This window comes from Dasypus novemcinctus, chromosome 12, assembly GCF_030445035.2.
Source record: "Dasypus novemcinctus isolate mDasNov1 chromosome 12, mDasNov1.1.hap2, whole genome shotgun sequence".
In the NCBI taxonomy this organism is placed as follows: Eukaryota; Metazoa; Chordata; class Mammalia; order Cingulata; family Dasypodidae; genus Dasypus; species Dasypus novemcinctus.
The window spans coordinates 69,421,702-69,434,726 of NC_080684.1; the positions used below are offsets into that span (position 1 = coordinate 69,421,702).

The following is a 13,025-nucleotide window of genomic DNA, read 5'->3' on the forward strand; positions in this document are numbered from 1 at the left end:
ATAAAATTGGAGGAATCACACTACCTGACTTAAAATCATACTATAAAGCTACAGCGGTCAAAACTGCATGGCACTGGCACAAGGGTAGACATACTGACCAAGGGAACAGAACTGAAAGTTCTGATATAGATCCTCATATGTACAGTAAACTAATATTCAATAAGACCATTAAGCCCACTTAACTGGGAGACAATGTCCTCTTAAACCAATGGTGCTTGGAGAACTGGATATCCATATTCAGAAGAATGAGAGAGGATCACCATCTCATGCCCAATACAAAAATTAGCTCAAGATGGATCAAAGATCTTAATATATGAACCAAGTCCATTAAGTTCCTGGAAGATAATGTAGGGAATCATCTATGAGACCTTATAGTAGGAAATGATTTTATAAACTTTACACTAAAGCAGGAGTAATAAAAGAAAAAAATAGATAAATGAGTCCTCATCAAAATTAAAAACATTTCTGTTTTTATTTTTATCAAGAAACTGAAATGGAAGCCTACTTAGTGGGAGAAAATATTTTGTAACTATCTATCTAATAGGTGTCTAATATCCATCATATATAAAGAAATCCTGCATCTCAAAAATAATAAGACAAACAACTCATTTAAAAAGTGGGCAAGAAATTTGAATTGACACTTCTCCTAAGAAGAAATACAAATGACTAAAAAGCACATGAAAATATACTCAACATCACTACCTATTAGGGAGAAGCAAACCAAAACTACAATGGAATATCATCCTATACCTGTTAGACTGGTGGTTATTAAAAAAACAGAGAACTACAAGTGCTGGAGAGAATATGGAGGAAAGGGAACTCTTATCTTTTGCTGGTGGGAATGTAGAATGAGGCAGCCATTGTGGAGGACAGTTTGGTGATTCCTCAGGAAGCTAACTATAAAACTGCCATATGATCCAGCAATCCCACTGCTGGGTATAAACACAGAAGAATTGAAAGCAGGGACACAAGCAGATATATACACACCAATGTTCACAGTGACATTATTCACCATTGCCAAAAGTTGGAAGCAACCCAAATGTCCATCAACAGATGAATGGATAAGCAAACTGTGGTATATGCATACAATGGAAATTACTCAGCTGTAAGAAGGAATGAAATATTAACACATGGTATAGCATGGATGGATCTTGAAGAAGTTATTATATTGAATGAAGTAAGCCAGGCACAAAACGACAAATATTACAAGACTTCACTGATTTGACTTAAGCAAATTGAGTGGAATCCCAGTGCTAGAATCTGTAAGATAGATTTACAGGAACCAAATTGAGTAGAGGGTGGTGAGCTGATGACCATATAGACAAAATCTATGATAAGGTGGAAAGGTGTAGTTGTGCAGTGGATAAGTGTGATAATGATGCAGCAGTATGATTGGGTTTGATAGTGCTGTTCTTTGAGGGGAAGTATGTTGAGGAGGTTGATTTGGAATATCCATGGAGCTGGGGGGAGGGGGGAGGAAAAGAGCAAGTGAACTCTCAGGATTTGCAGGTCTGTGTTTAAAAGTACAAAGTTGGGAATGCTCTTTTGGTGGGAATGACGGGAGGGTTATTGGTGTAGGGTGTTAGATGTGTGGGGGTACATTGGAAAAGGCACAGCCTGTGACAGGCTTCTATGGAATATGTTAGTGTTAATTTTGTCATAATGTGTTATACCAGTAGGTGGAGACCCACACAATAATTAAGAAAATAACAAACTCCTATCCTAAGGAGTCCTGCTATGTACTCAATTAGAGGGAAAAGAATGCCTTGAGAACATAGGCACAGCCTAATAAAAGAAAACAAACCAACATTTCAAGCCCTCAATATTATTGCAAGTTACTGAATCTTATTCTTCAAAAATTGAAACTTAGGATTACTATAGTTTCAAGGGGAAGGGGACAGAAAAATAGAAAAGATGGAACATAAGGCATTTTTAGGGCATTAGAATTGTTCAACATGATCTTTGCAATAATGGATACAGACCACTACAAATTTTGTCAAAACCTATAAAAGTTATGATCCAAAATGTAAACCATAATGTAAGCCATTGACCATGATTAGTAGAAATGCTTTAATATTTGTACATCAATTGCAAAAAATGTGCCATCTGCATGTAAAGTGTTATTAATAAGGGTGAGGGGAAAGTGGGGAGGGTCTTGGGTATATGGGAATCAAATGTATTCTCTTTGTGATTTCTCTGTGTCCTAAAGCTTCTTTGAAGATAAAATGAAGGAAAAAAAAGGCACTGGGGAATATATGGAATAAAATGTCGCTGTACACACAAGATGACAGATCTTACAGTGATGAAATGTCTAAAAAATTTTATTTCAATTTAAAAAATAAAAATTTGTAATTTATTCATTTTTAAGTTTAATATTTCATTTTCTTATTACTTTTATTTGGTTATTTTCTTGGCTTCATTTTTGGAGAGGTTTTGGATCACAGAAGGGTCACAGCAATGGTGGAGGAGAATCACTGGTGTGGGGTATCAGTGATGGGGGGATACAAGGGAAGGAGTTCACCTGGGACATGCCTCTAAGGCATATGAATATGTTCAAGAGTTCATGGGACATTGTCTTGGTGGATGGAGGTCCACGTAATAACCTAAAGAATACTGAATTCCCATCCTGGGAAGTTCTGCTACATTCACTAAAATGACAGCAAGAATATTCCAAGTACAAGGGCAGTGACTGGTGAAGGAAGACAAACCATTATGCCAGGACCTTGATATTGATGATTGTACTTATGAACCTTTTCTTATTAAATTGAAACCTAGCCTTTTATTATATACTGCCTCAGATTACCTCCTGAAAGCCTCCTTGTTGCTGAAATGTGGCCTTTCTCTAAGTCAAACACAGCATATAAACACATTACCTTCCCCCTGGCATGAACATGACTCCTCAGGATGACTCTTCCTGGCACTGAGGTACCATTACCAAGCACCAACTAGCAATGCATCTGGAAAAAGACCTTGGCCAAAAGCAGGTAATATTAAATACTAATGAGTTTTTATGGCCAAGAGATTTCAAAGTGAGTCGGGAGGTCATTTCAGAGGTTACGTTTATGCAAGTATCGGCAGGATTTCATTAACTGCCACAGTAAACAGTGCCTGCAATAGCGGAGGTCCTGAGGGCTCTAGAGACATTCAGAAACTATAAGCAGAAAAGGCAGTTCAGGAATTCTGCATCCTGTCAGTGGGCTTTCCTTTGGAATTTATGCTCCCCAGTGTAACAGAGTTAGACTCATTTATAGTTTCCCTATACATGGCTCTTCTTCTCCTTTTATTTGAACTTATAATTAGCACTATACTTATAAAATATATGTCCCAGAGACTTAAACCTTTGGTCTGTCCATGTACCAGTTGAGCCCTGAATCTCACTAGAGTTGCACCACCTACTCTCCAGTTCATTAGAATTATCCAAGACAACTAACAAAGAGACAACAATGGACAACACTCATTCCAAGGAACCAAGACTGTCTGCAAATGCAAGCAAGATAGTTCCAACCATCTGCTCCACGGGATCTGCGCCCCCTCTCAATTAGAAACAGAGTAGGCATCACCATTCCCAAGTCCTCAAGATTGGGGAATGAACAATGGTCTAAAATACACATATTATTATGCTACTGTAGACATTATTATTATAGCAATGGAAGAACTCTTATCACTGATGTAAAGGCTGTGGCCACCAGAGATTCTGAGGGATGGGAGAAGGAAAAATAGGTGTAATATGGGGGCATTTTTGAGACATTGGATTTGTTCTGCATGTCATTGCAGTGATGGATATAGACTATTGTATATTTTGTCATAATTTGCAAAATTGTGTGGAAAAGAGTGTAAAATAAATGTAAACTGCAGTTTGTGAAGCAGTTTTCCAAAGTCTACATGTGTAGAATGTTCAGCAGTTTTCCTAACGCTACATGATTTCTGATATCACATTTTGGATATAGGGACAGATATGAGACATGAACTGTCTTCTGTTGATCCCAACTTTATTTATTTTTTGTTTTTTTAAATATTTTTCTATTTTTAAAGAAGCTTTAGATTGTATAAATATTCTATCAAAAATATAAGGGGGGGAAACGGACTTTGGCCCAGTGGTTAGGGCGTCCGTCTACCACATGGGAGGCCCGCGGTTCAAGCCCCGGGCCTCCTTGACCCGTGTGGAGCTGGCCCATGCGCAGTGCTGATGCGCGCAAGGAGTGCCATGCCACACAGGGGTGTCCCCCGCGTAGGGGAGCCCCACGCGCAAGGAGTGCACCCATGAGGAGAGCCGCCCAGCGCGAAAGAAAGTGCATTCTGCAGAGGAATGGCGCCGCCCACACTTCTCGTGCCGCTGACAACAACAGAAGCGGACAAAGAAACAAGACACAGCAAAAAGACACAGAAAACAGACAACCGGGGGAGGGGAGGGGAATTAAATAAATAAAAATAAATCTTAAAAAAAAAAGATATATATATATATATATATATATATATATATATATATATATATAAGGGATTCCCATATATCCCAACCCCCTCCCATGCTTTCCCACATTAACAACATCTTTCATTAGTGTGGTACATTTGTTATAATTGATGAACACATACTGAAACATTATACTAACCAAGCACTGTAGTTTATATTATTGTTTATACTTTGCCTCACATAATTGTATAGGTCTTCACAAAATGTATTGTAAAATTGTAAAACAATGTTGCCCTTCTCATGAACTTTTGTTTTTTTGAAAAATGTTATTTTTCATTAAAAATGTTATTTATACTAATAGTAATAGATTTATTGTTAGCATTAAAGGAATTAAAAGAATCAATAAATATAGTTACATTTGTATTTTGGTTTCTACTACTTTAAATATTAATAGATCAAAGTCACAAAAACAAAGCTCTCTGAGGTTTTCAATAGGTTTTAAAACAGTAAAGAGATTCTGAGACTAAAAGTTTGAGAATTCCTATACCTTCCCCCCCTCACAGCATTAATGGCAATAACAACTAATACAGATGATTGAAAGTTATTCGCCCCAGTACTATTCTAAAAATAGCAGTTGTTCCTTACACAAAAATCATTATGCTTTGTCTCTCACTGTCTAACTCCCCTAGCATACTGCATAGTTTTGTGATCTTTGAAATCTATAAGCCACAGAGACAATGACTCCAAATTAAGAAGTCATTCTCAAACTTAGTATTTTATAACAGAAAAAAATGGGACTAATTCAATTTCCAATATATACTTAGAAATATTAATATTTTAATTTAATCTTTAAGTAAATATCTACTTGCCAGTTTAAAACAAGGAGATAGTATCACTGTGGTTGTGATAATTTTGCACTTAGATCAAAACTGAGTTATTTTGAACTGAAAATGGCTTGTTACTCAAATGTCATGTTTGAATGAAACAAGGAGCAAGAGACGACTATTCATTTCTTGAGGAATCCATATTAGAAATAACAGAGCGGTAATATAGAATTGCATATTTGCTGTAATAAAAGGATTAGGTGAAATTAATTTTTTCTGTTGTCTGACACTAAAATATTTCATGTGAATCTGACTAATTCAACTGTACATGAATAAAAGAGTTTTTTTCTGTTTAGTACTTCATTAATATTGCTTTGGTTTAGCTTTGGGCAGCTGAAGAAGCAGAAATGCAAGAAGTAGAAAATGCAATTAAAGAGTTATTCTCCTCAATGCATTAAAAGGAATAGCGAACAATTTACAACACAAATATTTGGGAAGATACAGAATACTGTCAATTCTTATTGCTACTGGACACTGTTGGAAAAATTAAAATTAAAATCTAAAACAGTTTATGATAATGAATCCATATTGATGGATAAATTTATTCATCTGTACTGGTGAATAAATGCTTATATTTGAAAATCTCTTCTCTCCCACAAAAGGCATCATGTTATGAATTGAATATTTTTGTAATGGCATTTTCACATTATCTTTTTGTTAAAAGTAGAAAATAGAATGCGTAGCATTTATAAAAACTAGATTTTCTATTAAAGAACATGGTAGACGAACATTTATATTATTTTCTACAAATGAATCTGGCTGATTTAAACCAGTAAGGAAAGGTTAGCTTACAAAGTTAGTCAAGAGAAATTTTTGAAATGTTTATGCCAGAAAATGCTAACAACATCTGTTTTATATGCTCATGTTTCATATGGACAAAGAGAAGAAAAGACTCATGTACATATTCTGCTCAATGTTAGGCTCTCCTTCCAACTACCCTACCAGAAACTTTGTTAGAGAGCTCAAACAGGCATTTTATAAATTGAACACTAGCTTAACAGTATATTTTAATGATAATTACAAGAATCCCAAAGGCTACAAAATTTATTATTGTGGTTTTGAGGAAGTTAAAAATTTGAAAGGTTGTCTCAAAGAGGAACACAAATTAAGCTTTTTTTTTTTCCTTGAAGGCAGAATCAAGCAAAGACCATACCCATTTTCTCTGTTGACAGAGCTTAATAGTTTAGAAAGATTCATGTGATAAAGACCTTGCTTCAGGGGCGAGAAAGAAGTAATGGTAGTACATCAGGATTATGGAAAGGAAACAATGAAGGTTTGTAAAGATGGGAAAATCATTAGAAATAAATTTTTAGCAGAGGCCTGCTATTTAAGTTGCACCAGAAGAGAAAATATCTCCATGTATAGTGTCTGCAAATGTGAAGAATCAAATATTAATATCTCTACAGACCCAAAACACTTGGTATTTTGCCTACAAGTCAGAGTAAACTTCCTGATAAGAGGACAGAACAATTACTAAATAAAATTATATATGCACACACATTACGTAGTTTACAAGAATCTTTGATCTGGCATGAAAAAAAGAAATCCGCAACCACAAATTAGAGTAAAATCAGGAACCCTGAGAGATAAGAAATAATCTAAGCCAATTTTTAACACAAGAATTTCTACTAAGTCCTAGAAAGCTTGATTTACCTACCAAGTTTACTGCTTCATTAATTACAAGTTGTGTGAGATAACACCTATATCCCACTAAAGGACACACCCGTAAGCCGAGGCTCCAAATGTGCACCTTCAGGGTAAGAGTGCATTAAAAATAAACCACATGGCAATAAAGGGCCTGAAAGGAAGTACAAAGTCTTGTTTTCAGTGCCAATTGGACTAAAAAAATAATAATAACCAAGACTTAATAGAAATAAGTTGGGACCCATTATGAATCTAAATTCATGCTGTTTAATTTGTCAAAAAACAAAAACAAAATCTTTAGTTTAATGTGGCCCTGGATTGGTAGTGCCACCAGGTGATGCGTAGAAGTAAATAAGACTAGAACTTCAAATCTCACCTTGAATAATTCTTTCACTTATGTGATACCATAATCAAAAATTCAAAAATATACAAGGGCAACAAGGTTCCATGAGTGAATACAAGCAGAAACAACCAAGTATAGGATTAGAACCATGAAACTAAAATAGACTCTGATTGGACATAAGAGCAAAGAAGATGAGTCTATTGAAAAGATGTGTAGGGGAGCAGACGTGGCTCAAGCAGTTGAGAGCCTGCTTCTCGCATGGGAGGTCCTGGGTTCAGACTCTGGTGCCTTCTAAAAATACAAACAACAAACAAATGAAAAACCAACTCAGGGAAGCAGATTTGACTCAGTGGTTGAGCGTCAGCTTCTCTCATATGAGGTCCCTAGTTCAACCCCTCCCCCCACCCGGTACCTCAAAAAAAAAAAAAAAAAGGAAAAGAAAAGCAAGGTATTAACAATTCAAATGAAATTCCTTAACAAGAAAATTATAAACATTAAGAGTATAAAGAAAATAATTTGAGATATGTCACAAATGCAGATCAAGTCAGAGTACTGGAAGATTAAAAAACAAGTGGTATAAAAGAAGAAAATTAAGAGACATACAAGATAAATTGAGAAAAATGGAAAGGCTTTATATTTCCTTCAATAATGGCTAAAGAAATCTAAAGCAGAGTACATAAAAATATACCCAGGCACATCATAACTAGCTACAGACACCAGAGGCCAAGAGAAGATTTCTAAACCAATAAGAAATAGTAAATTACCTAAAAAGGTTAGCAATTAAATGGACAATTGGCTGTCTTTTACAGTCTGGAAGCCAGAAAACAATAAAATAAATTTGTTTCAATGTAGTCAGAAAAATTACTGACATTCTAGACTCACAATTTGCTTTTAAGAATGAAAACAAAATACAATATATCCAGATAAAGAAAAATGGAGAAATCCCCCCTAAAAAAAATTCTAGAGAATATGCTTCAAACGGATACATAAGGTAGAAAGGTCTAATAGGAAGGAATGGTGTCATGGTAAATATGTGAGTAAATCTAATCAACTTGCAGTAATTATAATAACTCTTACAAAGAAGTTAGAGCAAAAATACCTGCAACATTTTCTTAAAAGTCTGGATGGGATCATATGAATTAAAATAATCTAATATACTTGTAGGAGGAAGTTCAAGATATTAACCTGATTGTGTGTGTTGTGTATGTGCCTGTGCATGATCGCAAGTGTTCTGGGAGTTATCTTATTTGTTCTATTGGCATATTTCATGTTTATTCTATGACTTCTTTTCTCCTATGATCAATAAAGTTTCAAGTTTCAATCAAAATATCAGGTTACAGGTTTTGCACTCAGAAAAGCCCAATAAATATCCTATTGAGTTTACTGTGAAGGTTGTATTGCTAAACAAACAGAAATTTTTATACATAAAACTAATGAGCAATTATTGCCAGTTTTGCGTAGATACTGCAAAACAATCTTACTTACAAAATATCTCAGATACCATATCAAATCTTATTTGTAGTCCCTCAGAATGCCACTGTGAACAGCACACAAACTCACCTTGATAGAGAAGCTGTCATAATCTGTCCTGTGCAGAAAATGTTGATTTTCTGGGAAGAAGAAAGTCTAATATTAAAATCCACTGGTTTATTAACGATAGAAGTAAATGAAAAGTATTCTAGATAACTTGTTTTTTTCATTCAATTGCATTATGCTCATATTTTTCAAATTTTTCTAAATTTATTCTAAATTTCTAAATATAAAAGTAACATTTTAACACTATTTTGAGCATGTACATCACGGAGCATTCCATTTTATTAAATTAAATTATTGATAAAAGTAACCAAAGTGGGAAGAGGATTTGGCTCAACTGATAGAGTAGCTGTCTGCCTACTACATAGAAGGTTCAAAGTTCAAACCCAGGGCCTCCTGGCCCTTGTGGTGAGCTGGCACGTCCAGTGCTGATGCATGCAAGGATAGCTGTGCCATGCAGGGTTGTCCCCCACATAGGGGTGCCCCATGAACGGAGTGCCCATGATAAGGAGAGCCACTCCCATGCAGAATAAGTGCAGCCTGCCCAGGAGTGGCATTGCATACACTGCGAGTTCACACAGCAAGATGATGCAACAAAAAGAGACACAGATTCCCAGTGCTGCTGAAAAGAATACAAGCAGACAAGAAGAACACACAGTGAATGGACACAGAGCAGACAACAGAGGGGATGGAGCAGGGAAAGAAAGAAATAAAAATAAATAAATCTTAAAAAAAAAGTAGCCAAAGTAAACATTTGAATTGCATATTATATAATGCATTATTAATACACATATACATATATATATATATATTTATTCTCAGGATTATTTGTCCTAAGAAAGAAACTTCAGTTCATATTACCTAGCTTCACTGCACCTAAAAAGTACATAGGCTAGTTCGTTTACACATTTATCCATGCTATTATTTTTCCCATCATATATAAAGGCTTATAGCATTCAAGGGATTATTCCTGCTGCAACATTATATGTTTATTGCCTGAAACACAGTTTGCTATTGAATGTCTGCCAGACAATGTTAACAAGAGTATTCAGAAGAAAACTGTAACAAATATACAATGAATACATGAGGAAAATTCTCTAATGATAGCATGTCTTTAAAATCATGTATTTTGAGGAATAAATTGCATCCAGCATCCATGTGGAATCTAAGCCCCCTCTTGATATAGATGTGGAGTGGACACAACTATTCTAAGGTCCACAGGATGGAGGAATAGAGTATGGATTAGAGTGGACTTACTGATATTCTATTCATGAAATACTGTGATTAGTAATCAAAGAAAATGTGGCATTGGTGTGGAGAAAGTGGCCATGGTGGCCACTGGGGATAGGGAGTGGGAGGAAGAGATGAGATGTGGGGGCGTTTTTGGGACTTGGAGTTGTCCTGGGTTGTGCTGCAGGGACAGTTACCAGACATTGTATGTCCTCCCATGGCCCACTGGGTGGAATGTGGGAGAGTGTGGGCTATGATGTGGATCATTGACCATGAGGTGCAGTGGTGCTCAGAGATGTATTCACCAAATGCAATGAATGTCTCATGATGATGGAGGAGATTGTTGTTATGAGGGAAGAAGGGCCAACTGACATGGCAGTGAACTCCATCTGCCATGACCATAGAACCTGTGGGTCTCTGTAGCTCTCAGGAGAACCAATACCTGGGGCTGTATCTACTTTATCTGTCTCTGGGACTCTGCTCAGGTGTGCATAAGGGCAACCCCTCTGATAACCTCCTGGCTCTTTTTGGAGACTCATAGCCATATAAACTCAATTGTCCTTTCCATTTCCCCCTTGATTCAGGTCAAAAAGCATTTATAACTCCTGGTATTATATGTAGACTGAGATATTCTGCTGGTCCGAGTTGACCCTTTTATTCAAGGTCATTTTCTAGTTACATCATCAGCTGGTACTTGTAGTAATCCCTTGACGCCAGGGAGGCTCATCCCCGGGAGTCATGTCCCACGCTGGGGGGAAGGCAACACATTTACATGCTGAGTGTGGCTTCGAGACTGGCCACATTTGAGCAACATGGAGGCTCTCAGGAGGTAACTCTTAGGCACTCTGCAGCTCTAGGCCTTGTTCTTATTTCAGGTGCAGAGGCTCACAAGCATAGTCATTAGTATCGAGGGCTCATTGTTGGACCTTCCTTCTTTTTTGGTCTTTGCCGTTGCACTCGGGGGATTGTTGCTGTTCCTTTAGGGAATGTGATAGAGCTCCCCTGGCTAGGAACTTAGCACTCCCTCAGTTATTTTTAATTGTAACCACTTTGAAAATATCCAAATATTTTTATGTACCCTGGATATATGCCCTGTAGGACTCCCTGCCAACCATGAGTCCCCTGTCAATAACATCCCACACCAATATTCTTCCCCTGCCATTGTTGAACCTCTCTGTGATCCAAAACTTCTTGAAAAGTGAAGTCCAATATATTGCCAGGTTCCATTAATGGTAAAATGGAATATAGTGATGAGTTTAAAGGTTAGATATAGAATACATATTAATTTAGAAAAATTAAGGTAAAAATAGATTGGTATATCAAAAAATTTAAAAATACAAAAGCTTTGTTTTTGATAGTTTTCCTTCCATCACTGCAATAAGTGCTGCCCTGTATGCAAATTGGCAAGACAACTACTTCCATCTTTTCCTCAGTGTCTACGTCCTATCTTTTTCTTTTTTTTCCTAATTATTAAGCTTATCTTCATGAAAGTTTTAGATCACAGTAATTCACATATACAATATACAGTACTCCCACAGATCCAACATAAAACCCTTTCCCTTTCCACAACAATAATCTTTTTACATATTCATATTATATTTACTGAAACTGATGTACAGATATTGAGACAATAGCTTTCAAATAAGGTAACATTTGGGTGTACATTGTGGTATATATTTTAGACTATATAATTTTCTAAATTTTTAGTTATCTTAAGTTTTACATTATAATTTACATTTTAGCCTATCAGCCCCTATATATTTTTGGTGTAATTTAACATGTCTTATATCCATCCTCGCGTACTCTTGTGGAACACTTCTTTTGCCCACACAGTTACATTGGTTCCATCTATTCATTACTCTTTCCCCCTGCCCTTAGGGCCCACAGTGACAGTCAGTCTTCAGTGCTTGAAGGGCCATGTTCAGAGATACTTACAATAGTGTTGAGGGCTTGACATGCTCAATTGCCCTAATGCACCATTTTTCTCGAGAGATACAATTCCCTCTCTTTGAGAATGTCACTCCTCCCCAGGATGTGGGTATACCTTCACTCTCATTTTATGGGGCTCTATCCAATGATATAACCCACTATGGCAAAATGAGCATTCACATACTCCCTAGGAGCCTGTGCTGCATCGGATTATCTCCTTTAAGCATCTTAAATAGGTAACCTTCCTTATTATATTTTTGAAAAAGTTTTCTCAACATTATACTCTCAACCAAATACCTAACAATCTCCTGTGTTTGTATGTTGCCCCACCCTCCCCCCAATTTCTTGGACAATATTACCCATCCTCCCATCCCTAGCCCCCTTCAAGCCTGCAAAGCCCCGCCCCCCCAAAAGGTAACCCTATTCCCCCATTTTATCCCTTCCTTGTACAAATACTTACCTCCAGTTTATCATAGATTTCACCCATGTAGGTGTCAGTTTACATCCTTCCTCTACCCCCCATTTTCCTTTAAGCTTATCATCCAGTCTCTAGCTCTCTGAGGCAGCTTGGTTTATTTATTTCATATCATTGAGGTCATGTAGTATTTGTCCTTCAATGCCTGGGTTGCTTCACTGAACATAAGGTTCTAAAGATTCATCCATGTTATCATGTGTGTTTGTAGTGTATTCGTTCTTAAAGCTGAGTTGTATTCCATTGTATGTATATACCACGTTTTATTTAGGCATTCATCTGTTGATGGGCATTTGTGTTGATTCCAACTTTTGGCGATAGTGAACAATGCAGCCATGAACATTGGTGTGCATATATCAGTTTGTGTCTTTGTTTTCAGTTCTACTGGGTATATACCCAGCAGTGGGATTGCTGGATCACGTGGCAAATCTATAGCTAGTTTTTTGAGAAACCGCCAAACTGTCCTCCAGAATGGCTGGATCCTTCTGCATTCCCACCAGCAGTGGATGAGTGTTCCCCTTCCTCCACATCCTCTCCAGCATTTGTAGTCTTCTGTTTTTTTCATAGCTGCCAATCTTATGG

At 36.7% G+C, this 13,025-nt stretch overlaps 1 protein-coding gene across 16 annotated transcripts in view; it reads right to left on the bottom strand.

The window, feature by feature from the left end:
* MGAT4C (MGAT4 family member C) overlaps nt 1-13,025 on the bottom strand; it is a 926,873-nt gene that overhangs the window by 64,214 nt on the left and 849,634 nt on the right. For 15 of the 16 annotated variants that reach the window (XM_071218988.1, XM_071218990.1, XM_071218985.1 and 12 more), the window contains one exon: nt 8,840-8,889. The exons of the other annotated variant lie outside the window; for it this stretch is intronic. The gene's annotated coding sequence lies outside the window, so the exon portion shown is untranslated. The remainder of the gene's footprint in view (nt 1-8,839; nt 8,890-13,025) is intronic. 16 annotated transcript variants of the gene reach the window in all.